Source organism: Rhinopithecus roxellana, chromosome 1 (assembly GCF_007565055.1).
Source record: "Rhinopithecus roxellana isolate Shanxi Qingling chromosome 1, ASM756505v1, whole genome shotgun sequence".
Taxonomy (NCBI): Eukaryota; Metazoa; Chordata; class Mammalia; order Primates; family Cercopithecidae; genus Rhinopithecus; species Rhinopithecus roxellana.
The window spans coordinates 168,849,819-168,877,378 of NC_044549.1; the positions used below are offsets into that span (position 1 = coordinate 168,849,819).

Genomic DNA, 27,560 nt, shown 5'->3' on the forward strand with positions numbered 1-27,560 from the left:
ATAGTAATCATAACAATAAAGAAATTAGCCAGATGTGGTGGCATGTGCCTGTAGTCCCAGCTGCTTGGCAGGCTGAGGTGGAAGGATGGCTTGAGCCAAGGAGGTCGAGGCTGTAGTGAGCTATGATCACACCACTGCATTCCAGCCTGGGCTACAGGATGAGACTCTGTCTCAAAATAAAAAGATTATTATCAAATTTAGAAATGAAATGGTGTGAAGAGAAAAGCCATTCCCTGCTGCTTTCAACACTTTTTCTAGTAACAAAGTTACATAGAAATCTTAATCCCTTAACATTCTGTTAAGATTTTAGATATTTCTTCCTTCTCCCTTAACCAGCCCGGGCTACAGGAAACAATACTGTCTTACTAATCAGGCCAAATCAATCTCTTTGTCAATAGCAGAGCCCAAATAGATACTGTCAAATGAGTTTCCCCTCTGTCCAGGAGGGAAGCCAAGTTGTGTGACCCTACAGCAGTGACAGGAGTGGGGTTACATGGAGTGGGTGGAAAATTGTTCTTGCTCATGTGTAGAAGCAGATCAACCTTTGGGTACTAGCTCCATGCAGCTGGGTGCCTTGCCCAGAAGAGTTTAGTAGCCTGAGAGACTAGGTATTTTTCCCAGGCTTCTGGGTTACTGCTGCCATCTTTCAATGCCATTTGAAAAGCACCTCAAGGAAACTCCTCACTAGCATCTGAAGAGCCCACTGGCTCCAAGGAGAAGAATCTGGGCAGCAGCAAAGGAAGAATTTTCTCCCCTCTGTATGTTGCAAGGACAATGGAAAGTAGGGTTTTACGCATTCATTTTAAACAGAACCAAAAGGTAGCAGTTTAAAACATGTTTTGTTCTGTTTTGATTTGGAGCTCCAAGTAAACTGATTTCTTTACTATGTATTACCACAGAACAAATTTAATCACATAGATATATTTCTAATATGTAATAGTTTACAGCAGGGCTATGACCTCTGCAATATGTTACTCCTGAAATGCGATGAGTAATAGAACCAACTTAATTTGAAGGACTACTTGTCTGAATTTTCTTAAAAACTCATCTTTTTCTCATAGCAAGAGACATACAATTCTAGAATGTAAGACTGGAGAGATACATAGAGATCATTTAGTCAAACCTTCTTAATTCTAAGGAGCAATATCTGGCCCAAAAGAAAGGCGGTAACTTGTCTAAGGCTATCACTTAAAGATGCCTGTGTCTTGGGCTCAAGCCCAAGTCTTTGCCATCTGGGGTCCTTTATGGGATAACATGCTGCTGAAAAGCTCTTTTTTTTCTTTAACCATTATGTTCTAATGTTTTTTATTATTATTCTGGTGACAAAAGTAATGAATGCTTATTTTAGAAACTCACCTATTGTCTCGTCACCCACCGTTGAAATGTTTGTGTATTTCCTTCTAGGCAGTTTTCTGTGCTTATCATTGTACAAAAACAGGATCATGCTTTACATAATTTTGTGGACATCCTTCTTCACTAAATGTATCACGAACATTATTCCATGTCATTGAATATTATTCTGTAAAATTATTTTTAATAGTTGCATGGCAATCTGTGCTATAGATGTGCCATGAAACCTAATAAGTCTCATTGCTGACCATTTGGGAAAACACCAGTTTTTTAACACTAACATGTTGTCTTGAATGTAGCTGACAATAAATTCATGCTTATTTTTGCATGCTGTATGACATGACCCCTTAGTATAGACATCATCGTCATTCTATAGTTTAGGAAATTCTTGGAAGACCAGAGAATATTTAAAACCCTAAATTATTTCATTTCACTAGATTAGTTGGCTTATAGTTAATGCAAACAAAATCAGATCACTTTTAAGGAACAAATCTCTTAAGCTTTGGTCAGTGATGGATTAATCATTAAGTTAATTAGCCACATCTCTATTTTATTAGCCAACTGCAAGAAGAGTTAGAATAATCTGACTTAACTTGGCAGATAAGTCCCCTGCCTTCACAACATATTTTATAATGCTAATAAAACAAGTAATACTAAGAGTAGCAGCTACTGTTTATTGAGAGTATACAGTATACCAGCTGTGTACCGATATCTTGATAAACATTACACTTAATTCTCACAACACCCCACTGAAGTAAGTGCTACTTTTATCTCCAGTTTATAAAGGGAAAAAACCTAGCTCAGATAATTTAAGTAACTTGCTTGAGGTGGCCCAGTGAGTAAATGGCAAACTACAAACTTGACGCCAGGCCTGCCTCACTTCAAAACCCAAGCCTGTAGCCAACCTCTCCAAAGTGATGCTGATGAATTCTTTTTTCTTAATGACTCATATTCCTTTATTAGCAGTGGTTCTTGACCTTTTAGGGATTGAAGAACCATTTAAGGGTCTGTACTGTTGCCTAGACTGGTGTGCATAAAAACATATGTACAATTTTGAATTAAATTTTAGAGATACATAGCCTCTAGCCTGCAAACCCCTACAATTGACCAGTGAGGCTCTTATACTTTTGGGGGCTTTACAACTTTCCAGGCTTTTGGAATCTTCTGCTAAAATGCAAATAACCCTATAAGAGTTACATGAAGTTACATAACCCTATAAGAGAACGCATGACGTGCTTATCAACTAAAATTGTGACATTTTGTCTGGAGCAGAAGCTTAGTAAATAGAAACTAAGATTCCTGGAAGCACCTGGTACAAATTTTACCTTTTCCCCGTCTTTTCTATGACCAGGCAGTTCTGGATGAAACCTCTAAAAATTTTAGTAACTGACACTCAGTCATAACTGCAGCATAATTCTGGAGCTACGATCTCACAGACAAATAATTCTCAAGATAGCCAATCATTACGTAGTGAATTATAAAGTTAAGCTTTTGTGTTCTCTTCCTTTCAATTACAGTAGATTCAAGGAATGAAAGAAAATTGTTTAAATATTAGTCTGTACAACATGTTAAGGAAATACAAAGAAATCTGGTTCAAAAATAATAATAAATCATGAATATTACAAACCCAACACAGTGGTTTGAATATATTCTGTCACCTTTCCCATTGCTGATAAAAATAATTGAGAGTAAACTGTTTTTCAGTGCAATTTGTCTGATCATCTCTGAACTCTATGATGTTCCTGATGATGTTTGCTTTATAATTTAAACCCATAGATTCATTTTCCCAGTATGGTATGAAACAAGAAAAAAAATAATAATCTTCTTGTATTTTTAGAAAGATACATCTCGGATAGATAAGCCTGTCACTTTAACCTTTCCATTTTGCTGTTTAAATGACAGAGTTCACCAGATAGTACATTCTCAAAAGCCATTTAGAAAATGTGCTAAATAAAATGTCCTTAACGAGCATAGAATAATAATCTTTTAGAGGAAGTGGAAGCAAAGAAATGGGGACAGCAGGTAAAACATTAGGCACTCCCTAACCTATATGGTTTGAAGTGATTTCTTAGAATTGAATGGCTAAAATTTAACTGCTCTATTCACCAAAATGTCTTGTGAAAATATTAATAAGAACGTGATATTATGCCCCCAAAATACAAATACATTTTCAAATAAAAATATTTATAAGTACCTATATAAAAACTAAACCTTTGTAGATTCTGGATATTAGAACTTAAACAAATTTACAATAAAAAACAACCACCCCATCAAAAAGTGGGCAAAGGATCTGAACAGACACTTCTCAAAAGAAGACATTTAATGCAGCCAACAAACATATGAAAAAAAGCTCATCATCACTGGTCATTAGAGAAATGCAAATCCAAACCACAATGAGATACCATCTCATGCCAGCTAGAATGACGATCATTAAAAAGTCAGGAAACAACAGATGCTAGAGAGGATGTGGAGAAATAGGAACGCTTTTACACTGTTGGTGGGAGTGTAAATTAGTTCAACCATTGTGGAAGACGGTGTGGTGGTGATTCCTCAGGGATCTAGAACTAGAAATACCATTTGACCCAGCAATCCCATTACTGGGTGTATACCCAAAGGGTTATAAATCATTCTCTTGTAAAGACACGTGCACACATGTTTATTGCAGCACTACTCGCAATAGCAAAGACTTGGAACCAACTCAAATGTCCATCACTGATAGAGTGGATAAAGAAAATGTGGCACATATACACCATGGAATACTATGCAGTCATAAAAAGGATGAGTTCATCTGCTTTGCAGGGACATGGATGAAGCTGGAAACCATCATTCTCAGCAAACTATCACAAACTATCCAGGAACAGAAAACCAAATACCAAATGTTCTCACTCATAAGTGGAAGTTGAACAAGGAGAACTCATGGACGCAGAGAAGGGAACATCACACACCGGGACCTGTTGGGGGATGGGGGCCTAAGAAAGGGATAGCATTAGGAGAAATACCTAATGTAGGTGACGGGTTGATGGGTGCAGCAAACGACCATGGCACATGTATACCTATGTAACAAAACTGCACATTCTGCACATGTACCCCAGAACTTAGAGTATAATAAAAAATAATTAATAAATACATAAATATCAGAAAATAAAAGGAAAAAACTGAAACTTGAATTTGTTTTCTTTTAGAATATTTATAATATTTAACATATTTGAAGGTGAAGGCCATCCTACATGGACATCTGAAGCTTTATCTAAGTATTATCTTTTCTGTAATGTGACTATTGGTTTGCAGTTTGGTTCTTCTTTTTGAATTGTGTGAGATGAATTTTCTCAGGACTTAAATCACTCCTCGGTTAAGTTGGGTGTTCATGGAGGAACATTCTTTCCTTCAGGTTGCTGATACATTTGCTGCACTGTAGGGGAAGGAGTGGGTATCCGACTTAGTCAATTTTACCATTTACAAAAGGTTTGGTGGAGGAAATTGAAACCAATAGCTAAATTGTTAGTAACCAGTACATTAACTAGGACCCTACTGAGTGGACTGAAAGAATCAAAAATGTTCAACTGGTTGAGAGGCAATTGTTGCAAATGGGGCATTCTTCAAAGCTCCTTCTTTTTTTGAATCTTCAAAGGCATTATTCTGAATGTAAACTACGAACAAATTGCAGTCTTCTGTAAGCATTTCAGAGATTACCTCAAATATTCTTTGATTAAAAAACTCTTCTGTAGTCTTGTGTGCTTCAGAACTACCCAGTACAACAGGGTCTTCAGCCTGCTCAGGATCTCTAAAGAGAGCTTGCACATAGCCAACGAAATGTGGCTGCTTCAACTCTTAGGAACAAGAAATGATGCTGAGATAATTTGTCTGGCAGGTATTATCAGCCCACAGTGACTACTGTCATTTAGCCTCAAAATGTTTATTTTTCCTTTTACAATGCTGTATTTCTTTAGAATCTTCCTATTCCGAGTGTGGACCCTAGGCTAGCCCTGTAGACTTCCCCTGCGGACTTGTCAGAAATGCACAATTTTAGGCCCCACCCCAGACCTGTTGGACCAGAATCTTCATTTAACAAGATGCCCAGGTGATTCATTCATGTTTGAGAAGCTCTGCTTTAAAACACTAAAGCAGTTACTGAGTAATTGCTACCATCATGACTCTGAAGAGCTCCTACAGCCTTCAAATGTGCCTAACTCTACTCTAAAGGCAAGTGTCCTCACTGAGAAATCTGATCTGCTGTTTCGGAGAAGTTCAGGGCTACACAGTGTTTTATACGCCTATCTATTGATGTTTCTTGGGTTTCCCTGGTAATCTGCTGCTTAAATGGATTATTTGATGACATATTGATATTAAAACAGCTCTATTTTTAGGAAAAATAAAAACAGGAAAGGTGAAAACACTCTGAGAAAACTCTTGCACAGATACCAAAGATATAACATTTTCAGAAGTGTTCTTTAAATCTGTGGTTTCTGTTCGCGTGTCACTAGTTTGTTGCCTTTTAAGACAATGTCAGAAAAGTCCAGCTTTTTGGTCAGCTGATGAAAATAGTTTAAAAAGTGGATATCTGTGCTGTATTTTATTTTTTAGGAAGACATACTAGATTCTGAGGTCAGAGTCAGACTAGAAGACATATATTCTCTCATTCGTCTTTTATGCATCTATACCTGCTAATCAAATGCCAAGTGTTCATTTTAATGGTCAGAATGATAGGAAGGATGGCCTAGATCAGAAGGGTCTCATGGACAAAATGCCTTTAGGGATCAAGAGGGTAAAAGAATTTAGCGAGGCTGGCCAGGAAAAGGTGAAGGGTGAGTATAGCTTGCCTAAACAGGACAGCTACCCCTCAGTATTGTCCTGTGGTGATACAGGCTTAGTTAGGGTGATTATATCTTTGTGTTTTAAGAAGAAAAAATATAAATCTTCATTTTTGTGTGAAATCTTAAGGTTTTTAACTGTTGGCAATTAAATCAAGTTTCTGTGAATTAATAATTTCTTCCTCCCTCTCTTTTTTCTTCCCTTCTAGATATTGTGTAGTCCAATAAAGCTTAACTAGTAATGCAATTAGGAGAGGTTTGCCAATTGATGACACCAAAAAGCCCCAAACCTTACAATTTACACTAGTTTTATTTTCTTTTCCCTTAAACTTTTTCCAGAATGCAAAAATCAGAAATTAGATAGAATCACAGTTCACCGCCTTTGCCTTTTTACTCTCTAAGTTAGATGCTAACTAATGGTAAAATGAAACTCTGAAAGAGAATTATTAGTAAGTTTATCTTATATAATAAGATAGCATATAAGATATTGTATACTATCTTATACAATATTATCAGATAAGCATAAGATAATACTTATCATTCAGTAACTAGTTTGTATACTATCTTATACAAGATAATTAATACTTATCTTTATATTTTAATTTAATATTTTTAATTAAACTAATATTTTAAATTTTAATTTAATATTTTTAATTAATATTTTTAATATTTAATACAAGATAATAGTTATCTTGTATAAGATAGTATACAAACTGGTTACTGAATGATAGGAAATGGTTAAACATATTTATTACTATCATTCACTATCATGTACAAAACTCTATTTCATAGTCCCATGTAATAGAGAGGAACCTGGTTGACTTTTCAAGAATTTCTATCGGGTGACAACCAGAACAGATTGAATGAATGCATTTCTATAAGCTTTGTAAACATTTTCAACTTTTTTTTTTGGACAGGATCTCACACTGTCATCCAGACTGGATTACAGTGTTGCTATCATGGCTCACTGCAGCCTCTACCTCCTGGGGTCAAGCAATCCTCCTGCCTCAGCCTCCCTAGTAACTGGGATTACAGGTGTGTGACAGCACACCCTGTTAATTTTTTAAAAATTTTCTTTTCTTAGAGATTAGGCCTCACTATGTTGCCCAAGCTGGCCTCAAACTCTTGACCTCAAGCAATACTCCTGCCTTGGCCTCCCAAAGCGCTGGGATAATAGGCATGAGCCATCATGCCTGGTTGAACTTATTTTTAAATTCTTTGCTCTGGGAATCTAAACGGACTATGTGCTTTCTTTTTTACTGGATTATGTGAGAAGATAATAGTTTGCAGAGAAATTCAGTGAAGCAGCTGATAACATGCTTTAAAAATATATTTCAGAGAGTTGAACAATAATAGTGATGTCAAAATAGTAGCCCCACCTTCTCCAGCCCACCTAAACCAACACTGAGCATGGACACATTGACTTCTTGTCATCAGCCAGATGAAATGAAGTAGCAAAAATCCATCCTATATGTCATTGAGTCTTGTAATACAGTTCTCTTTTCTCTGCCTATTAATAAAAGACCCCACTGAATGAAGCTGGAATTCTTTTAGGCAATTTAAACTTTCTGAAATAGAGGAAAGTTGGAAAGGGGAGACAGTCAAGGAATGTAGAAGTAAAAAATACTTTTGAGGTCAAATGCTTATCTGAACAGATTGGCTAGTTTGATTATTTTTAAAAGTATTATGCTGATACCAATGTTTTAATTTGAATCAAAAGTAATGATTTAACCAAAGTTATTCTTCCATTATTAACTCACAGAAACACTAAGAAATGAAATCACTTTTTCAATTCTTATTTCCCACTGATGCTGACAAAAGAAAACCTGAGATAATCAAAGTCCCACAACTAAGTAAGACCTCTCAGGATCTCAAAATCAAGTGTTTGACAGAAAAGAAGAGAAGATAGAAAAGGCATATTATCTAGGGGTGGAAAAGAATTCTTTATGCTGAAAATGTTGAAGAGAGAATTCAAAATCAAATTCAACATTCCACTTAGGAGGCTTCCATCTCTGCTTAGGAACTGAGTAATGGAGGTGATTGGTGTAAGTGTTCAGTACCTATGAAGACCTAACTCTTGAGGGAGAGACTCCAATCTAAACTTCCTACTCAATACCGTCCTTAAAAAAAAAAAAAAACAGTAAGTCTTTATTCCCGAAGTGACTAATACAAACCAAGCATTTGGTCAAGGGCTACTGAGGGAATGACATCAATAAAAAGCAATCACTGTGTAGACTTCATCCTTGTCAATTGTTGGCGAGAAGATATTTTGGAAAATACCATTCACTACTCTACATTTTCTATGGTGCTGTTGAAAAGTAAAAAATAAAGCTTTGATCTGGAAAGCTCTGATTCTCATTCTCATTGTCTTTGTGATCTTGAAAAGGATGTTTATTCTTTCTGAGTATGTTTTCTTTTCTCTAAAATCAGAAATTACATTATCTCTTATATCTTGTCCCATGCTAAAATTCTATACATCTCATTCTAAGATTTCAACAATATCTCTAGAAAAAGACAAAAGAGATTAGGAATTATGAGAGAGAGATTATAAATTCTATATGAGGAAGCTTCATCTAAAACTTATCTTCTCCTATCAAAAGCAAGTTGTAGATACTCTTCAGGTAAGCCACACCTGCCTTGTAAATGCCAAACAGGTACATTTTAAAGTGTAGTAAAAACTATATTCCATTTTATTTTTAAACAGCTTTATTGAGAATCCACATACTATGCAATTTACCCACTGAAAGTGTATACAATTGAATAATTTTTAGTATATTCTCACTTTGCAACTATCACCACTATTAATTTTAGATCATTTTTATCACTCCCCTCAAAAACCTCACACTCATTAACACTTGCTCCTCATTCCCCTCTCCATCTCTGGGCAACAACGAATCTACTTTTTGTGTGTATGAATCATGAATTTTCCTATTCTGGACATCTCATATATATGGAATAATATAATATGTTTGACTTTTTGTGACTGATTTCTTTCACTAAGCATAATGTTTTCAAAGGTTATCCATGTCATACCATGTGTCAATAAAATTCATTTCTTTATATTGCTTAATAATATTTCAGATCCTTTGCCTGTTTTTAAATTATTTTGTCTTTTTACTATTGAATTGTTTATATAGTCAAGATACAAGTTTCTTATTAGAGACATAATTTAAAAATTTTTACTTCATTTTATATTTCCTTCTGGAATGCATTTTTTTTATTGCCATGAAAGTAGAGAGAGGGTGCTAAGATAAAATAATACAGAAGTTATTTTAGTTTAGGGAAAGGAGTCAAGAAAGTACCCTGAGACACATTGAGGATTTGATGGAGCTGTCTTGAGGGTGAGGAGAGCCCTGCAGGCAGAGGGAACAGCATGGGCAAAGGCCATGAGACAGGAATGAATTTGCTGGGTTTAAAGATGGACAAGAAGGCCAGTGGAATAGAAAGATGGTAAGGTAGAGAAGGGTAGGAGACAAAGTCTGGGAAGAGGAAAGCGGCCGGTTTACATACACCTTAGAGACCACATTAAGGAGTTTGAATTTCATTCAGAAAGTAATTGAGTGGTTTTGTGGATTTTAGCAGCAGAAATGGCATGATCCAATATAAACTTTAAGATGATCCTGCTGGCTGCTTTATGAAGATTGATGTGTGGAAATGAGGTAGAAATAGAACCAGGATAACCACTTGGGAGACCTTTGCTGTTGCTAGAGTGAGCAATGACTAAAATGAGTGAACTTGAACTAAAATGAGACAGTGGAAAACGAGTAAGGTGAATGGACTGGGGATTATCTTGGAGATAGAGTGTCATGGTTAAAAGTGTGTGCTCTGAAGCCAGAACGACTGGGTTATAATACTAATTTCCTCTCTCACTAGCTGTATGACCTTGGGCAAATTAATTTTCCTATGCCACCATTAAATGAAAATAATAATAGGAGCCATGATGTGAAGTTGAAAGGAAAATTGAATGTGTTAATAATGCTGTATATGCATCACAAGAGTACCTGGCACATAGTGAATGATTTTTTTTTTTTTTTTTTTTGAGACGGAGTCTCGCTCTGTCACCCGGGCTGGAGTGCAGTGGCCGGATCTCAGCTCACTGCAAGCTCCGCCTCCCGGGTTTACGCCATTCTCCTGCCTCAGCCTCCCGAGTAGCTGGGACTACAGGCGCCCGCCACCTCGCCTGGCTAGCTTTTTGTATTTTTTAGTAGAGACGGGGTTTCACTGTGTTAGCCAGGATGGTCTCGAATGATTCAATAACTGTTGCTGCTATTAATTGTTTTGACTACTGAAATAGACAAGAATTGGTGATGGTTTGGATGGAGAAGAGGAAGGAAGTTTCAAAGACAACTGACAGGTATCTGGTTGTGTACAAGGCACTTGGTGGTGACAGTGCCTGAGATGGAGGAAATTGGGGAGAATCAGGATTTGAGAGGAAGATCAAGAATCTTATTTTGGAATTGTTTGTTTGGATTGATGTGAGATATCTGAGTGGAGATGTCGGGCTCAAAGTAGCATCCTGGGCCAGAGATAGAGCTGGTATTCAAATTCAAACTGAAATATACTGGAGAAATTTGCAAAACAGCACTTAAAAATAATTTAGCCTTGTCCTGGATCAGCCAATAGGATGCCAGAACAATTTAACAAGCCCAATTTTCTTGGGAGAGGTTGCAGATATAGCAAAAAGAGTGTGGGCATTGTCATCAAACAGACCATCTTTTGAACTTTACCCCTCCATTTACGATTTGAGTGATCATAAATAGTTACAAGTGGGTTAGAGAGGAGGGGTCGTGGACAGCCCCCAGGTTTCTGCTTGAGCATCAGGTGGTTTATAGAGCCAGTTCCTGGAATGGAGGAAAGTGGAAGGAAGCATGTTTCTCAGAGCCTCATCTTTCTCAGCAGAAGATTAGTAGGCCTTCCTCATAGGTGAGGACCAAAGGAATGTACATCCGGCACATATTACAAGCTCAGTAATGATTTTCTTGGATGACTTGGACACTTTTCCCCTTCTCAGCCCTGCTGTAAGCATCTCCACCAGCCTGCCTAGATCTACTCTCATTTTAGATGAAAATGTTGGATGGGAACCATGAGGTGACAGGCCAGGGCTAGGACTAGGGTGAAGGAAGTGAGGCACGCACGTTGGGCACCAAACGGAAGGGAGTGCCAAAAATCCAAGCAGTCACAACAAATATTATTTTAATGCACTACTTTTAAAAATCAAAACTAATGCACAAATACCCATGATAAATTAAATATTAATGTTTAAATAAAGACAGAATCAGTATTACTGATTTTTCCTTTCACCTCAAGATCTCTCATTTGGTGCAGTACTGGGAAAAGGTGAAAGCTTACTCTCCAGCCCCCAAGACTCTTTCTGATTTCTCCCGTAGTTGTTAGCTAAGGGCTAGTCCTCAGCCTCGTGCAATCTAGTCATCTCTAAATGCTAAAGACTTCAGAATGTGTTCTAACACCTGTGATACTGGGCATACTTGAGTTGGGGCTTAGGCCCCTACCAGCCCAGCCCCTGACCCTTTTCTATCAGTTGCAACATGGAAATTGAAGCAAGGTTCCCTGGTTCACCCCACGTCAGTAAACCAGGCCCTTTGACCCCTGGAAATGTTGAGCAAACACAAAGTAAAATAACCCAATGCTCTATTAAAGGCTGAGGTTTAAAGGTCAGCTTTGTGCTTATTGGCTGCGAGTCTGATTCACTCCCTAAGTGACTATCAGGGAGATTTGTGCTTGCAACATGGACTGAGGAGATGAGCCTTTCCATTCAGAGTGGGGAGCTGTTTGCTGTTTGCTTTACGAGGAGCTGTCATCGCCAGCAGGAAAACAGCAGGTCAGGAGCAGGTGAAAGAGAATAGAGGTCCCCGAACCAGAAATGCTTCCTTCTGATTTTGACTCTGACTTTGGAAAGCTAAAGGTACATGTAGGCCAGCGTGGTGGCTCACGCCTGTAATCCCAGCACTTTGGGAGGCTGAGGCAGGTGGATCACGAGGTCAGGAGTTCAAGACCAGCTTGGCCAACATAGTGAAACCCTGTCTCTACTAAAAATACAAAAAAAAAAAAAAAAAAAAAATTAGCCAGGTATGGTGGCAGGCACCTGTAGTCCCAGCTACTTGGGAGGCTGAGGCAAGGAGACTCATTTGAACCCAGGAGGCGGAGGTTGCAGTGAGCCGAGATCACACCACTGCACTCCAGCCTGGGCAACACAGCGAGACTCTGTCTCAAAAAAAAAAAAAAAAATACTTGTAGTGGCTTATGGCTTTCAGCTCTTCCCCAGGAAAATCAGAAAATCTTCAACTGAGATAATTTGGTAATTTAGACATCATTAGTAAGTGGATAATAAATAATTAAGGACAGACTTGTCATAGCTCATATATATCACAAGGAAATATTTATGGAGTTTTGAGCTTGTGGGTCACTTTTCCTATAACAAAAGCTGGGTGTGGGAAACCAAATTTTTAAAAGTTATATTATTTAAGTATTTTTATTTCAATTTAAAGAAAAACTTGTCTAATCTTTAGAAACTTTTCCTGCAAATACAGTAGACTTCATAATGCACATTTATGAATGATTCTGAAACAATAACAAGGAAAGAGAAAGAGCTGCACGGATTAGTACTGAGCTGCTGCAGCACACTGACTGCATGTCAATGGCACTTTAAGATTGCAACATCTTGTTTGGTGACCTTCACACCAGTTGACTGTATGCACCTTAATCTCTCTCTCAAAAAAAAAAAAAAAAAAAAAAAAAAAAAAAAAAAAAAAAAAAAAAAACTGAGCTTACTATAGATTGGTCTCTCTCTCTTTTTTTAACCTCAGTTTTTCATTTACCTACACTTTATAACACCTGGTTTAATTTGTACAGAAGAATTAAGTTCATTACAAAGCTCAGAAACTCATCTTTGAGTTTTTAGGAACAGTAAGTACAAAAGTTGTCATGAATTGAGACTGAAAGACCTCATAGGTAAATCGGGTGGTACATTTTTAAAATAAAGAGTAAATAACACTTCAGAAAAATGTAGAATATGTTCATAAATGCACAAAGGGAGATAAAATGTCACTTTTTGTAATGTGGTTTCTTTCAGACTTTGACACTCATAAGTAAATGTTCAGAAGAAATAAATGTTAGGGCAAATCAGCTTTTGTGAGGGTTGCCAATGTGTAAATGTGGGATCTGCTGTACATCATGCTGCCCATTTACCTGCCTTTCTGCAGGAATTTCTTTTTGAGTATTAGGCCTTATTTCCCAAGAATAAATACAAAGACTTTTCAAACTATGAATACATACCACATGGTCTCTAAGCTACAGTTGTGCATTATACCCATGGAAGTTTTCTTTCTTAAATATTTAAACGAGATTTTCAGTTGTATAAAATAAGAATCTTAAATGTTAAGTTATGATGCTTTATTTAAGGGTGTCTAGTTTCCTTCCTTCTCTCTCCCTTCCTCCCTCTGTTTCCTTCCCAGCTAACTCACCTCCTTTCTTCCTTCTTCCCTTCCTCCTTCTTCCCTCCTTTCCTTCCTTCCTCATTCATTCTTAAAATGTTCATTTGAATGCTTAGATGTTAGATTGTCTCATTTCTGCCCTTTTGATTATTACTTATGAATCAAAGCACTAAGTCCCACTAAAAACTTAAGAACCAAATTATTATCTTCTTTTTTAGCCTATTATTCATTCAAACTTAATCTTTTTTCCCATTATTACAAGTTCTTACTAAAATGAGCACAGAAAAGCGTATCACTATATTGCGTCCTTTGAATTAAGATAGTCTCACATATATAGTATTTAGGGAAAAGACAGGGCTCATATTCTTTGGACCGGCTTCCTTATTTTGAAAAAATCTTCCATCACATCCCTAAACCATATGCAAATAGTCACAGAATTTGTAGACGAGCATTATGCAGAAAACCATTAACATGACTTTCAGTTTTCAAGGGAGAAAGTCAAAAATTCCACAGAAAATTAGAGCTGTTGGACTAAATGTTGGTCTATTAATAAGCAGGAAGAACAATTTCGCTATTTTCCCTGCTGAGTTAATATATAGTACGGCTGTCTTTCCTCCAGCAGTATTCTCCAGCTGGGTTACTTGGTCCTGGGAATTTCCTCTCAACATGCCCATTTCTGTCAACCAGCCATCAGACCTTCCTGAGGATAGTTAATATGACAGTGGCATGACATACTGAATTTTAATATGCAAATGACCTTCCCTGATGTCAGAAATGGGTCATAGATATGTGAAATCCATGAAAATAGTTGAGAACAGATTTAAAATAAGGAACATTCCTTATATTGCTATACAGTGTTCACCATGCTTTTACTGAAGTATGACTGTAAGTAGCTTGCTTTCAAGAATTTTTAATAATCATTTCTAAAGAACTGATTTTCCCTTTCATACTTTGTCTTTCATTGGCCAAATTTACAATCACCCTCTAACTAGCCACATGGCTGCCCATCACTCCCTCTGTCAAATTCAGAATTCTGCCTTTGCCTTCAAACTCAAGCCATTCCTGCTTTGATTTCCTTCTGTCTTACATCTGTCCTTGACCTTATTTTAGCTGTTTAGTTTGCCATTCTCTAAATTCACACCTTTCTGGCCCGCTTTTGCATGGGCTTCTTTGTCATTTATGTTTAACTAGTGGCATAGAGTCCTTCCCTGTCATCCGTTGGCTTGTGTTCTTCCTCTCCAAAGCAAGTGGCAGGGGTTTTCTTTCTCTGAAAGGGCATTTCTATGTTTAAATTTTAGTTTTCATACCCAGGACTTGCTGACTCTTGAACATTTAATATACATTTAGCCAAACAACCTGAATCTGTTATAAACATTCAAAGACCAAGTTTTATATTTTTATATGTTTTGTAATAACCTCATGACAGGTGCTTAATGGGTTGTGTTTATGTTCAGGGAATGAACTGTTAGGTTGTCAAGGTGGGAGGTATACAAGTCTATTTTAATAAAGACCCCTAACTAAAGGCTGCTTCTCTCGCCGATGAACAAACCGGGACAAGGCCTGCTTATCTGTGTATTTTAGCTTTCCTAATTGATAGCAAGTGCCTCTGAAAACTTGTTTATATAGTTATCTAATCATTAATTACCAACATTGTACATTTCATTCTGGTTAGCCTCTTTTGGTATCATTACTTTTCTCAGAGTTGAGTAGTGATCGTTTTTGTAATGGAGACTTTTAAAAGATTTTTTTAAAATAGCATTTTGATCCCTGGATTGTGTTTCTATCTGATTATGCTGATTATTTCATATATGTGAGTCTTTTTTAAAGTTAAGTTATACTTACATTTTTAATGATAAATCACCAATGAAAACCAAAAGAACTCAAGAGAGTCTGACCATTTCTGTACTTGGAATATGTCAGGGGTCAGTGCTCTGCAAATGGGACATGTGGAAAGAAGGATTCATAATTCAGTGGTCACCCAACTGGTATCATAAGAGTTTGAACTATAAAGAAGTACTTGCTTCTTGCTGACCAACAAGATTGCTACAGGTTTCAAAGAAAGAAAGAATTCATCATCAAGGGCAGGAAGGTACTTCATAAATAATTACCAAATGAAGTCATCATGATGACTAGTGCTCTCTCTCCTTGAAACCTGTAGCAATCTTGATAGTCAGCAAGAAGCAACTACTTTTCTCTTTATAGTCCAAACTCCTCCAATACCATTTGGGTGATCACTAAATTATGAAACCTTCATTCCCCATCTCCTCCGATTTGCAGAGCACTAACCCCTGACACATTCTATGGACCAAAATGATCAGGCTCTCTTGAGTTTTCTTGACTTTCATTGGTGATTTATTATCTAATGCCTACTCACCCCTTCCCATCCAGGACTCAGATCATAGAGTTTTGCTATATAGTACTTAAAATTTCCATTAAGCTTGAAATCATTCATTTCACAGAAGAGGGTCATGGTGTCCCGATTATAAACAGGATAGATAGAAATAAAGATATCCCTCTGTCGTCATGAAAATGAACAGCTGGCAATTGAACTTATTAATATATTAACAGGACAAGATGAAACAAAGGTATTCCCTCTGTGATCAAACCCTCCCCTTACTGCAAAGAAGGGTGTAGCATGAGAAAGTTCTCTCCTAGGTTCACTGCAGGTTCACTTAGACCTGTTTGACTTGTTGAGATTATTTTAAGCTCAGGAGTTAATTTTTTTAAGTGGCTAAACCTAGTTCATTGTTACAGAGTACAAAATATTCAATCATACTTAAGGGTTGTTGGGGTTTTCTCATGGTAATGCATAATAATTGATAACATTCATTAATTGCTTCAGATTTCTTCCTAATTAAATTTTAAAAATAAATGCATAGCTGCTCTTTGAAATTTGATTGATTTGACTTAAAAACTAATTGGGAAGGGGAGTCTATGCCTGCTAATTTTATAATTAAAACACATGTTGCCAAAGTTTTCATCTACTTCTATTTTTTAATTCCTTCATTTCTTATAAAAATGGAGGCCATATTTGCATAACTGTGTCCCCTGTAATCATGGGAGACTGGGAAGTTGCAAAAAATACTTTTCAAGGACAACAACTATCTTGATCTTCTGCCTATTTCCTTGTAAAGATCTCTGTGATTATTTGGGCCCACCCAAATAATGCAGGATAAGCTCCCTGTCTCAAGATCCTTACCTCAATCACATGTATAAGTATTGCCATAGGAGGTAACTTATTCACAAGTTTCAGGATAAAGATATGGACATCTCTGAGGACCATGATTCAGCCGCCCACGCTCACATTATATTTCCCAGAACCATAGAGAGCACCCCACAAAGATTTGCTTAATATTGTTGAGTGATTAAATGATCCAGTTTCAATAACTCTCCATGAACTATACTTGTGAAGGAGAAATAGACTTCTGATGTCACCATCACAGTAGGCATTGCAGGCATTTTCAAGAGTATACTTCTTTTTTTTGAGAAAGATCTTTCCAATGTAGATAGTATTATGGAATGATAATTTAGCAGCAGCAGAATGCACTTTCGCAGAAACACACAAACACCATAATTCCTTTGACAATAACCCAGCATACTGACCTCTCTCCAAACCTGCTTTCTTTTTTGTTGTGGCCAGACTTTGAGTGGAAGGAAAGGAGATTGGCAGAGGTGAGCAGGAAGAGGCCAGAGCTGAAGGAGCAGAGAAGGAATTAGCCAGATTTGATAGAGAGATGGCTTCTGGGACAATTCTTTTCAGAGGCCAAGGTGGCTGATGGAACACTCACTCCACTCATTTCCCTCTGAGATCATGCAGTAAAATTAGAGGAACATAAAAGGCAAAGGCTTCCTTACGTCCTTAGAAGGTCATGACCAGTGTGTCGAGCTTCTGATTTCTCATGACAATATTGTTTTTATTCTTTAATAAATTTTATTCTGATATTCAGTGTATAAAATAAAAATTGCCTAGTTTAGTATTTAGAGATAGCTGCTGTAACATTTTGGCATATTTCCTTCCAGTTTTTTTCTCTGCATATATGGTTACATCACAGAATCACAATTATGGTCTAGACAAAGTTTTATATCTTACTTACGTTCACTTGACTGGGAAAATGTTCTCATGACATTAAATATTTTTCAAAACATGATTTTTCAATGACTGTATAATATTGTACTTTTGGATGTACCTCTATGGTTGAATGTTTATGCTTCTGCCTAGAATGAATGATATGGCCTTGAATAGCTTTGCATTACATCTTTTTTCACCTTTTAATTGTTTCTATTGGACAGTTCCTAGGAGAGGCAATCAAAGGGCATGGACGTTTTTATGATTCTTCATAGATGTGGCCAAAGATATTAATTTACACAGCTACTGTCAGTGTCGTGACTATTTCTCCTCACATTCAACAGCATTAAGCATCAGTTTTTTAAAAAAAAAAAATTCTAAAATTTCAGATGCTTATTGGATAATTATAAGGATTTTTGGTAACTTGTTGATCTATGTTCTTTGCCCATTTATCCATTGAGATGTTAACATTTTGCTTATGAACTATCTTTGTGTGTTATGTCTCTGGAAATTATTTTTCTAGTTTGGTGTTTGCCTTTTGAGTATTTTTTTTTTTTTTTTTTGAGGCAGAGTCTCGCTCTGTCGCCCGGGCTGGAGTACTGTGGCCTGATCTCAGCTCACTGCAAGCTCCGCCTCCCGGGTTCACGCCATTCTCCTGCCTCAGCCTCCCGAGTAGCTGGGACTACAGGTGCCTGCCACCTCGCCCGGCTAGTTTTTGTATTTTTTAGTAGAGACGGGGTTTCACCGTGTTCACCAGGATGGTCTCGATCTCCTGACCTCGTGATCCGCCCGTCTCGGCCTCCCAAAGTGCTGGGATTACAGGCTTGAGCCACCGCGCCCGGCCTGCCTTTTGAGTATTATACTCTCTGATATATAAATGTGTTTCACCTTTGCTACTCCAGTCAAATCTACTATTACTCTCTGACACATTTCACTACCTTTATGTTTAGAAATTATTTGCTAGGCTCAATAGCTGATAAATAACCACCTGTATTTTACATAATCCTTTATTATTTTATTTTAAAATTTAACATACCATTTATGTGTATTTATTTTAACATATAGTATGAGATAGCAACATATTAAATTTTTAAAATAGTTTTAAAATTATTTAAATAGTTAATTCAATGCCATTTATAAAATGAATGCTCTTTTCTTCACTGATTTTTTATTAAATCCATCTTTTAATTGGTATATACATTTTTGTATCTGGGTTATTTCTGTAACCATCTATTAATTATTGTAGCAGAACCATATCATAGTTTATATGTCCCATTATAATTTGTATTGTAGTCTGTTTCTGACGTGGTGGCCCCTAACTCTTTCATTTTTCTGTATTGTAAATTTATTTTAGCAGTTATTGTCTCAGCATTCTTTAAGGTGAGTATTGGAATTAATTTTCAAATTTAAAAAATATTGGGCTGTAAATGACGAATTGATGGGTGCTGACGAGTTGATGGGTGCAGCACACCAATATGGCACAGGTATACATATGTAACAAACCTGCACGTTGTGCACATGTACCCTAGAACTTAAAGTATAATAAAAAATATATATATATTGGGCTGGGCACAGTGGCTCATACCTCTATAATCCCAGCACTTTGGGAGGCTGAGGCAGGTGGATCGCTTGAGGTCAGGAGTTCAAGACAGCCTGACCAACATGGTAAAACCCCATCTCTACTAAAAATACAAAATTAGGCAGGCGTAGTGGCACACACCTGTAGTCCCAGCTACTTGAGAGGCTTGAACCCTAAGGCAGGAGGTTGCAGTGAGCCGAGATCACACCACTGCACTCCAGCCCGGGCAACAAGAGTGAAACTCCATCTCCAAAAACAAAACAAAACAAAACTTGTTGTACTTTTTATAGAATTATGTGCAAATTATGAATTATTTTGGAAAAGTTTGCATCTTCACAATTTTCAATCATTTCAAAATATCTCTTTGTTTTTTCAAGTCTTATGAGATGTGACAAAAAAATCATTTCTTTGTAGAGGTCCTGCATTTTTTTAGGTTATTCCTAGGTATTAGATATTTTTATTTAATTATTTTTGAGATTATTTAAAATATTGTTTTCTAATTGGTGGTTACTGTTATATGAAAGCTATTGCTTTTAATATTTTGTCTTTTGATTCTATTTATTTGTTAATGATAATTATTTTTCACTTAGTTCTCCTTTTATTTATAAACAATTGCATTATAATCAAATAATGATTCTATCATCTTTCCAAATAATGTATCTCTTCTTTGTTGATTATGTCCTATAACATTAGCCAGAATTTCCACAACAGTGTTCAAAATACTCACTGGCATTCTACTCTTATCTTGTTTCTGATTTTAATAGCTATTTATTTGATGACAGATTTTTTTCTAACTATGTTAAAGAAATTTTGTTGCATTCCTAATATGCTGAGATTTTTTACATAAAAAATCGGTTTTGGAATGCTGTAAAATGCCTTTGGGTGATTTTGGTAAATTACCATCCATGAGGAGAATATAACATGGAAGCCAGAGTATGGAATTTATGACCAGACAGAGCTGGAGTTAAATTATACCTCCCCCTCTTAGAATTGTATAACATTAAGCAATTTATTTATTCCCTTCCAATTTCAGTCTCTTCCTCTGTAATATGAAGATAATCATGTAAATATCTTGTGAGGATATTATGAGTATCCAGTAAAAATTATTTATAATGTGTTTAACACCAGACTTGATACGGCGTATCATAGTTTCTTTTAAATTAATTCATAAGTTTTGCCTTTGATCTATTAAAATGGTGCACTATAATTACAGATTTCCTAATATTTAATCATCTTTTTATTCTTGGACTAAAGCCTACTTGGCCCTGATGAAATGTTTTCTTAACTTACTGCTGTATTCCATATTTGTTTGAGATTATTGCATCAATTTTCATAATGATTTGGTCCTTAGTTGAATTGTTATGCTATCTTATTAGCTTTGATATCAAAATTATGTAAACTTTATGTAATGACTAGAAAGATTTTATCATTTTCTGTGTTCTGCACCTATGGAAATTATATTTTCATGGGCAATTTTTTTTCTCTGAAATTCTCTGTATCGGGATTACTTTTTGAACTAGATAATACTTTTATTCCTTTTAAAGATTTTTGCTGTTATTGTTTCTATTTGTTGGTGTCAGATTGTTTTCTCTAATTAATTCATCTATTCAGTGTTTCTACTTCTATTTGTGGCAATTTTGGTAATTCATATTATACCTAAAAAGTGTCCTTCTGTCATATTTTTTGTTTGTTTGTTTCTTTGAGACAGACTCTCGCTCTGTTGCCAGGCTGGAGTGCTGGCGTGATCTTGGCTCACTGCAATCTCCGCCTCCCAGGTTCAAGCAGTTCTCCTGCCTCAGCCTCCCAAGTAACTGGGATTATAGGCACATGCCACCACATCCAGCTAATTTTTGTATTTTTAGTAGAGACAGAGTTTCACCGTTGTTGGCCAGGATGGTCTCGACCTCCTGACCTAGTGATCCACCCGCCTCAGCCTCCCAAAGTCCTGGGATTATAGAAGTGAGCCACTGTGCCTGGCACCTTACTTCTGTGACATAATCTTGTAGTGATTAGACCTGAGTTTTTTGTTTTTGTTTTTGTTTTTTTGAGATGGAGTTTCACTCTTGTTGCCCATGCTGGCGTGCAATGGTGTGATCTCAGCTCACCGCAACCTCTGCCTCCCAGGTTCAAGCAATTCTCCTGCCTCAGCCTCCCGAGTAGCTGGGATTACAGGCGTGTGCCACTACACCCGACTAATTTTGTATTTTTTAGTAGAATAATACATGTTGGTCAGGCTGGTCTTGAACTCCCGACCTCAGGTAATCTGCCCGCCTTGGCCTTCCAAAGTGCTAAGGTATGAGCCACTACACCTGGCTAGACCTTAGTTTTAAAATATTTTTGACTCTGCCACCTCAAAAGTAGTAATTGTTAATCAGCAATCATGTATTCAGTGCCTCAAGGGTCACCCTTACAAGAGTGGTAGGTACTTATTTTTTTCCAAGACTGCGAACCATTGCACAATATTCTACCTGGATTCATATCCCAGCTCCACCACTAACAACCTGTGTAAACTCCAACAAGTTACTTGAATTTTCTATGCCATGGTTTCCTCATCTGATTGTGAGGATATGAAGCTCTGAGATCAGTGCCTTGTGTGGCATATAATAAGTAGCTTATATATAGTATTATTATTATATTTAAAAATAAACACTGTGGTTGCTCTTGAGGATACAGGGTATAGACACAGTTGTGAATGGAAAACTCAAAGACAAATTGAACATTGAAGTACTTTTTACTTGTAACGTTTGGAGGGCTGTCCAGCCTTTAGAAACATGGGAGTCCCTGAGAAAAGGATACTACAGGTATTTAAAGAAAAAAAAAAATTAGCCCACAAAGTTACAGTTAATCTGTTCAAAATCCTCATTGGTGAAAAAGTGGCAGTTCTCACGTGCTTAACCTATCTGTCTGGGTCCTCACATATCTGCAGATATCTATTTTAAAGTCAGAGATAAAGATTTTTTTCTTGAGGGAGCCAGCAACTTACAGGAAAGGGGCTTAAGTCTTTTAAAAATGTTTTTGAATGGGGAGACTAGAGTGAGATAGGGTGTTTCTGTTTTGGAAGGAGTCTCTAAAGACGCAAACATATTTTTGTTTCATCTGTTGTTGGTATGTGAAGGACACAATCACAAGGACAACAGGGCAAGGTGTAGTTTTGCTTTCTCACAGCGGTCATGTAGGCAAACGGGATGGGTAAACTATAAACAGAATCAAGTGTATATATGGATTATGCTATGTTTTACATTTATTGCCTCAGCTCATTCAATAATACTCTCTCCAAGTGCCATGCCTCCTAGAATACTTTCTTAACCACTATTACGTATAACATTTTCTTGTACCTCCCCACAGGGACAGGCATCTGTTAATGTGCCTCCATTGCTTTCAGTATAATATTCAAACTCCATAGCAGGGCACAAAAGGCCTCTCCAGGCCCCTCCTCTACCACAGTTCCTCACTATGCCTCAGCCATGTTAAGTCATTGTGACAGGTGGAATTCTGGGATGGCTCCAAAGATTACTATCCAATGGTGTACACACGGTCTCTAATCTCCTTTCTTTGCTTGGCCTGGACTTGTGAATATGATAATCACTCCCTTGACTACTTTACTTAGTATAGGACTCCATTTTAGCAGAATGAAGAGTATTTCCCCTATTGGCCTTGAGGAGCAAATTGCCATACAGTGGAGAAAGCCACATAGCACAGAATGGTAGGTGGCCTTTAGGAACTGAGAACAGCCCTCGCTTGCAGCCAGCAAAAGTAGGGATCTCTGTCCTGCAACTGCAAAGAACTGAATTCCACCAACAGCCAGTGAGATTAGGAGACCCCAAGCCATAGCTGGATTTGCAGCTTCAGCTAACATCTTGATTTCAGCCTGGTGAGATCCTGAACAAAGGGCTGAACTCACTTGAGCCCAGACTCCTGACCTATAGAAACTGTGAAATAACTTTTGGTCTTTTAAGCTGTTAATTTGGTAGGAATTTGTCATGGCAGCAATAGATAACTAATTTAGTCATTTAGTCTCTTGTATTCTCTTATCTCTGATCACCTTAGTACAATTGTATTAGTACAATTTGTATTCCATGTGTCCCTATCCAGAGCTTAGTCATCATCCCTTTCACCCCCTCATACTTGTCAACTTCTTCTACATGGAAAAAAAAATGATCTTTTTATTCTGAAATTATATTCTATATACCTAGAATATACACGGAATGACCTCTGAGTCATTCTGGCCTTTGTCTCCTTGGATTATTTTTATTTGTAAAACTACTACTGGATGTATATTCTGTTTTTATATTCTAATAAATGCATGTAACAACAAATATTTCATAAACTATTTTGTATTCTTCACAACTCAGTATATCAAAATACATATCTGGAGAAATGTATTGATCATAACATTGAGGCTGAGTCTTGAAAAAGGCATGAATCAAACTGTGTGTGTGCTAGAATGGCTCCTGTGTGGGGCTGGTCTCTAATGGTGGGCTATGAGGATCCGCTCTTAGCCCCATCAAGGTACTGTTTTCTATCAATAATTTTGATGAGGGTATAGATAATATATGTGTCAGCGTTATGATTGACTTGAAACCTGGAAGCATGGCACATACTTTGAGTAACAGAATTAGTACCTGGAGAGATCACTTCAGATTGCAATGATGGAACAAGATTAAGTTTTAATTGAATAGGTATAAAAGCCTATAATTAAGTTTAAAAAAATCAATCTAGAAACTAAAGTTGGGGTAAGACAGCACATGCAAATATATGTAGATTTGTTATTTACGACTCAGTTTAAATCAGTGGTATAATGGATCATATAGTAGAGTTTATTTAAATCATGAAGTTAATTTTAGATGGCATCAATTGAACTGCTGTGTCCCAAACAAAAAGGATAATCTTCCTTTGATCTATGTGGGTCACATGACTCCTGGGTAGTTCTGGGCACCTCCTTAAATGGGGTCATGGACAAACTGGAATTTCTTCATTGGGTAGGGACCAGATGGGCAAACAGATTTGCAATCATGTCTTACATGGTGGAACAATCTGAACTGTGGCTCTTTCACCTGTAGAAGAGAAGGTATTTAATATCTAAAAATTAGACCTATTTTTGATCACTTTGGTGAATGGAAATGATAAGGAAATAGATTTTTACGTTATTAAAGTTACCAACATGTAGTTAATAGCAAAATAGAGTGGGTTGCCTTTGAGAGTTATTGACCCCATTCTCCTCGAGATGTACAAATAGAAATTTGGGTGGAGGAGGGTCGGGCGTGGTGGCTCACTCCTGTAATCCCAGGCCGAGGTGGGTGGATCACGAGGTCAAGAGATCGAGATCATCCTGGCCAACATGGTGAAACCCCATCTCTACTAAAAATACAAAAAAATTAGCCAGATGTGGTGGCGGGTGCCTGTAGTCCCAGCTACTCCAGAGGCTGAGGCAGGAGAATCACGTGAACCCGGGAGGCGGAGCTTGCAGTGAGCCGAGATCGTGCCACTGTACTCCAGCCTGGGTGACACAGCAAGACTCCGTCTCAAAAAAAAAAAAAAAAAAAAAAAAAAAAAGAGAAAAGAAATTTGGTTGGAGGAAAACAGAATTGTGAAGAAGTTTTTTTGCATGTGTTGTCGCAAGGAGGTAGTGATTGACTGAAAGGCACCAACAAATATAGAGACTCTAAAGTTTCATTAAGTGTCAAGAATATAAAAACATATGGATATGGTTTTTTAAAGTAGGGGGTAATACAACAGATCCCAGGCAGAGGATCCCATGCCATAGTTCCCGTGAGAGGGCAGCCGTTAACAGGGCTAGTCCCCTTGTCCTCCAGCTGCTGTGGTTGTTGGCTGTCAGATCCTCCTATCTGCACCATCCTCTGGAGGACTGCCCTTGACAATGACACCTACTTCATCCAGACAATGACATCTACCTCATCTACCTCATGCCTGGGAGGTTACACCTTCCATGCCACGGGACAGCCCTTGGCCAGTTACCGCCTGATGCTGAAGTACAACAGCTCATGGCCCCTTGCCTCTGCGCAGAATGACTTCTGAGTAATTTGCACCCCAGAGCTCCCTGTGGGTTCAGACTAGACTTCTAACACCACATCTTTCTTTGTCTTTTCCCCTGCCCTCCCTTGCTTCCCTTACTCCCTCATGTGTTTCCATTAAGAGCCTGATTTGCCTAGAAATTGTTCTCTCGTGCTTTGCTTGTGGAGATCCTTACCTAAGACACTGCCTTTTCCTTGTTTAGGGGGACTTCTGATCCTTGTCCTTCTACCTCTGCACTTCTGTCCTACCTGACAGGGGCTTCTCCCTTCTCATCTACTCTCTTACTGAGGGCCAGTAACTGGATAAGAGAGTAGAGGGGCCAAGATACCACTCCTTTATAACTAAGTAAAGAAGTCATTTTGCCAGGAGCATCCCCCAGCAGGCTCCAATTTTCTTTTCTGTCTCAGGATGTCTCCAGCAACACTGGAACAGATGCCACCTGAGGGCCCTCCCCACTCCAACATCAATGATCCCATGGATCTCATAATGCCACTTTTTTCTTTAAAGAAAGAATGCATGTTCACACACACTTGCACACACACACACACACACCTTTTTGTTCCCTCTGGCAATGGCATTACTACATGACTCTGTTATGGAGATAAAAAGATAGGCGTCATCTCATATCTAGCAACAGTGTTCCAGGGGCTTTTCAGGTTAGAAAAACATGAAGATCAGTTGGTGTCCATCTCTTTTTCTCTTTTTAGCTGCTCTATGTTTCTGCTTCTTTGTTCTTCTCTCTAGATGTCTTTCTTGTAATGGGCACCTGGCTGACAACCAGCCATATAAGGTGGCAGGTGGGAAGGCAGGAGGAAAAGCTTGGTGTGGAGGATGGAGGCCTGGTTTGGGAAACTAGTTCAGTGTGCTTCATTCTGGACTCTGGAATTAAGCCGGGTAGCCATGTAACCTTCCATTCATTTCACCTTTCTTAATCTCAATTATATGTATAAAGTGAAATAATAATAAAATGAAAACAATAATAATTGTGCCTGCCCCACCTAACTGACAGTCTCATGAAGACTAAATGAGATAGTGCATCTGAAGGCATATTAGGAAAGTATAAAGCCCTTGAAAAACATGAGCGATTACTCAGCTAAGTAATTAGCTAAGATATTAAGATGCAGTCCTGCTTGGGAAGAGCTTGCAAAATCGTAGGAGAGCTGAGACATAAGCACAAATAAAAATTATTTAAGGTGGGGGATGATCTATGTCATCAGGGAGGTATAGAGTTGTATAGGAGTTCAGAGAAGGGAAAACCCATTTCCTGCTGGGTAAATTTGGTTTTTGAGCCCAAAAGTATGTTCATTTTCTTCCCTGTATCTGCTTTCTGGCTTGGCATACATAGGAGGATCGTTGAATAAATCCAGAAAAGTAACAAAGATCTGTTGCCCGCCTTTTTTCCAGCAAACTTTTTTGTTAATATATAATAGTTGTGCATATTTGTGTATATGTGATCTTTTGATACATGTGTACAATGTATAATTATTAAATCAGGGTAATTAGTATATCCATTGCTATAGACATTTTTTGTGTTGGAAACATTCCAGTTCTTCTCTTCTAGCTATTTTGAAATGTACAGTCAATAGTTAACTATAGTCTCCTTGCTGTACTTTTGAGTGCTAGACCTTATTCTTTCCATCTAACTGTATTTTTGTACCCATTACCCAACTTCTCTTCATCTTCCCCCTACCCTTCTCAGCCTCTGGGAAGCACCAATCTGCTCTCTTCCTCCATGAGATCCACTTTTGTAACTCCCACATATGAGTGAGAACATGCGATATTTGTCTTTCTGTGGATGGCTTATTTCACTTAATGCAATGACCTCCAATTCCATTTCATATTGGTGCGAATGACAGGATGTTATGCCTTATTGGCTGAATAATATTTCATTATATATATATATATACACACACACATTTTTATGATCATGGAGAAAAGCGCTAAGTCCGCACACATTTGATTGATATAGGGACTGGATGATCTCTTTTTCATCAACTCTCTGCAATGAGACTTAAGGGTTTCCGTTTTCTAAAGTGGATTTTACTACATTGGCCAGACCTGAGAACTGGAATGTTTATATCTGTACCTGATTTTAGCATTGATTAGCTGATTCTTTGATCATCATGTGAAGAGATTCACATAATTATACATCACACAGAAGAAGAGAATGTTTCCTGGTAAATGAGAAGTACTCAGAGCAATTCAAAGAAGTTTGGTCCAGGTGGTTAGATGTATGTGATCTTCCAGGCCACCCCACCAGGGAGTAATGTGTG

General features: G+C 37.5%; 1 protein-coding gene across 5 annotated transcripts in view; it reads left to right on the forward strand.

Annotated features, from left to right (window-relative positions):
* Positions 1–27,560, forward strand: part of THRB (thyroid hormone receptor beta) — a 389,921-nt gene that overhangs the window by 31,555 nt on the left and 330,806 nt on the right. The window contains exon 1 of one of the 5 annotated variants that reach the window (XM_010357317.2): positions 11,885–11,997. The exons of the other annotated variants lie outside the window; for them this stretch is intronic. The gene's annotated coding sequence lies outside the window, so the exon portion shown is untranslated. Of the gene's footprint in view, positions 1–11,884; positions 11,998–27,560 lie in introns of those variants that run through there. 5 annotated transcript variants of the gene reach the window in all.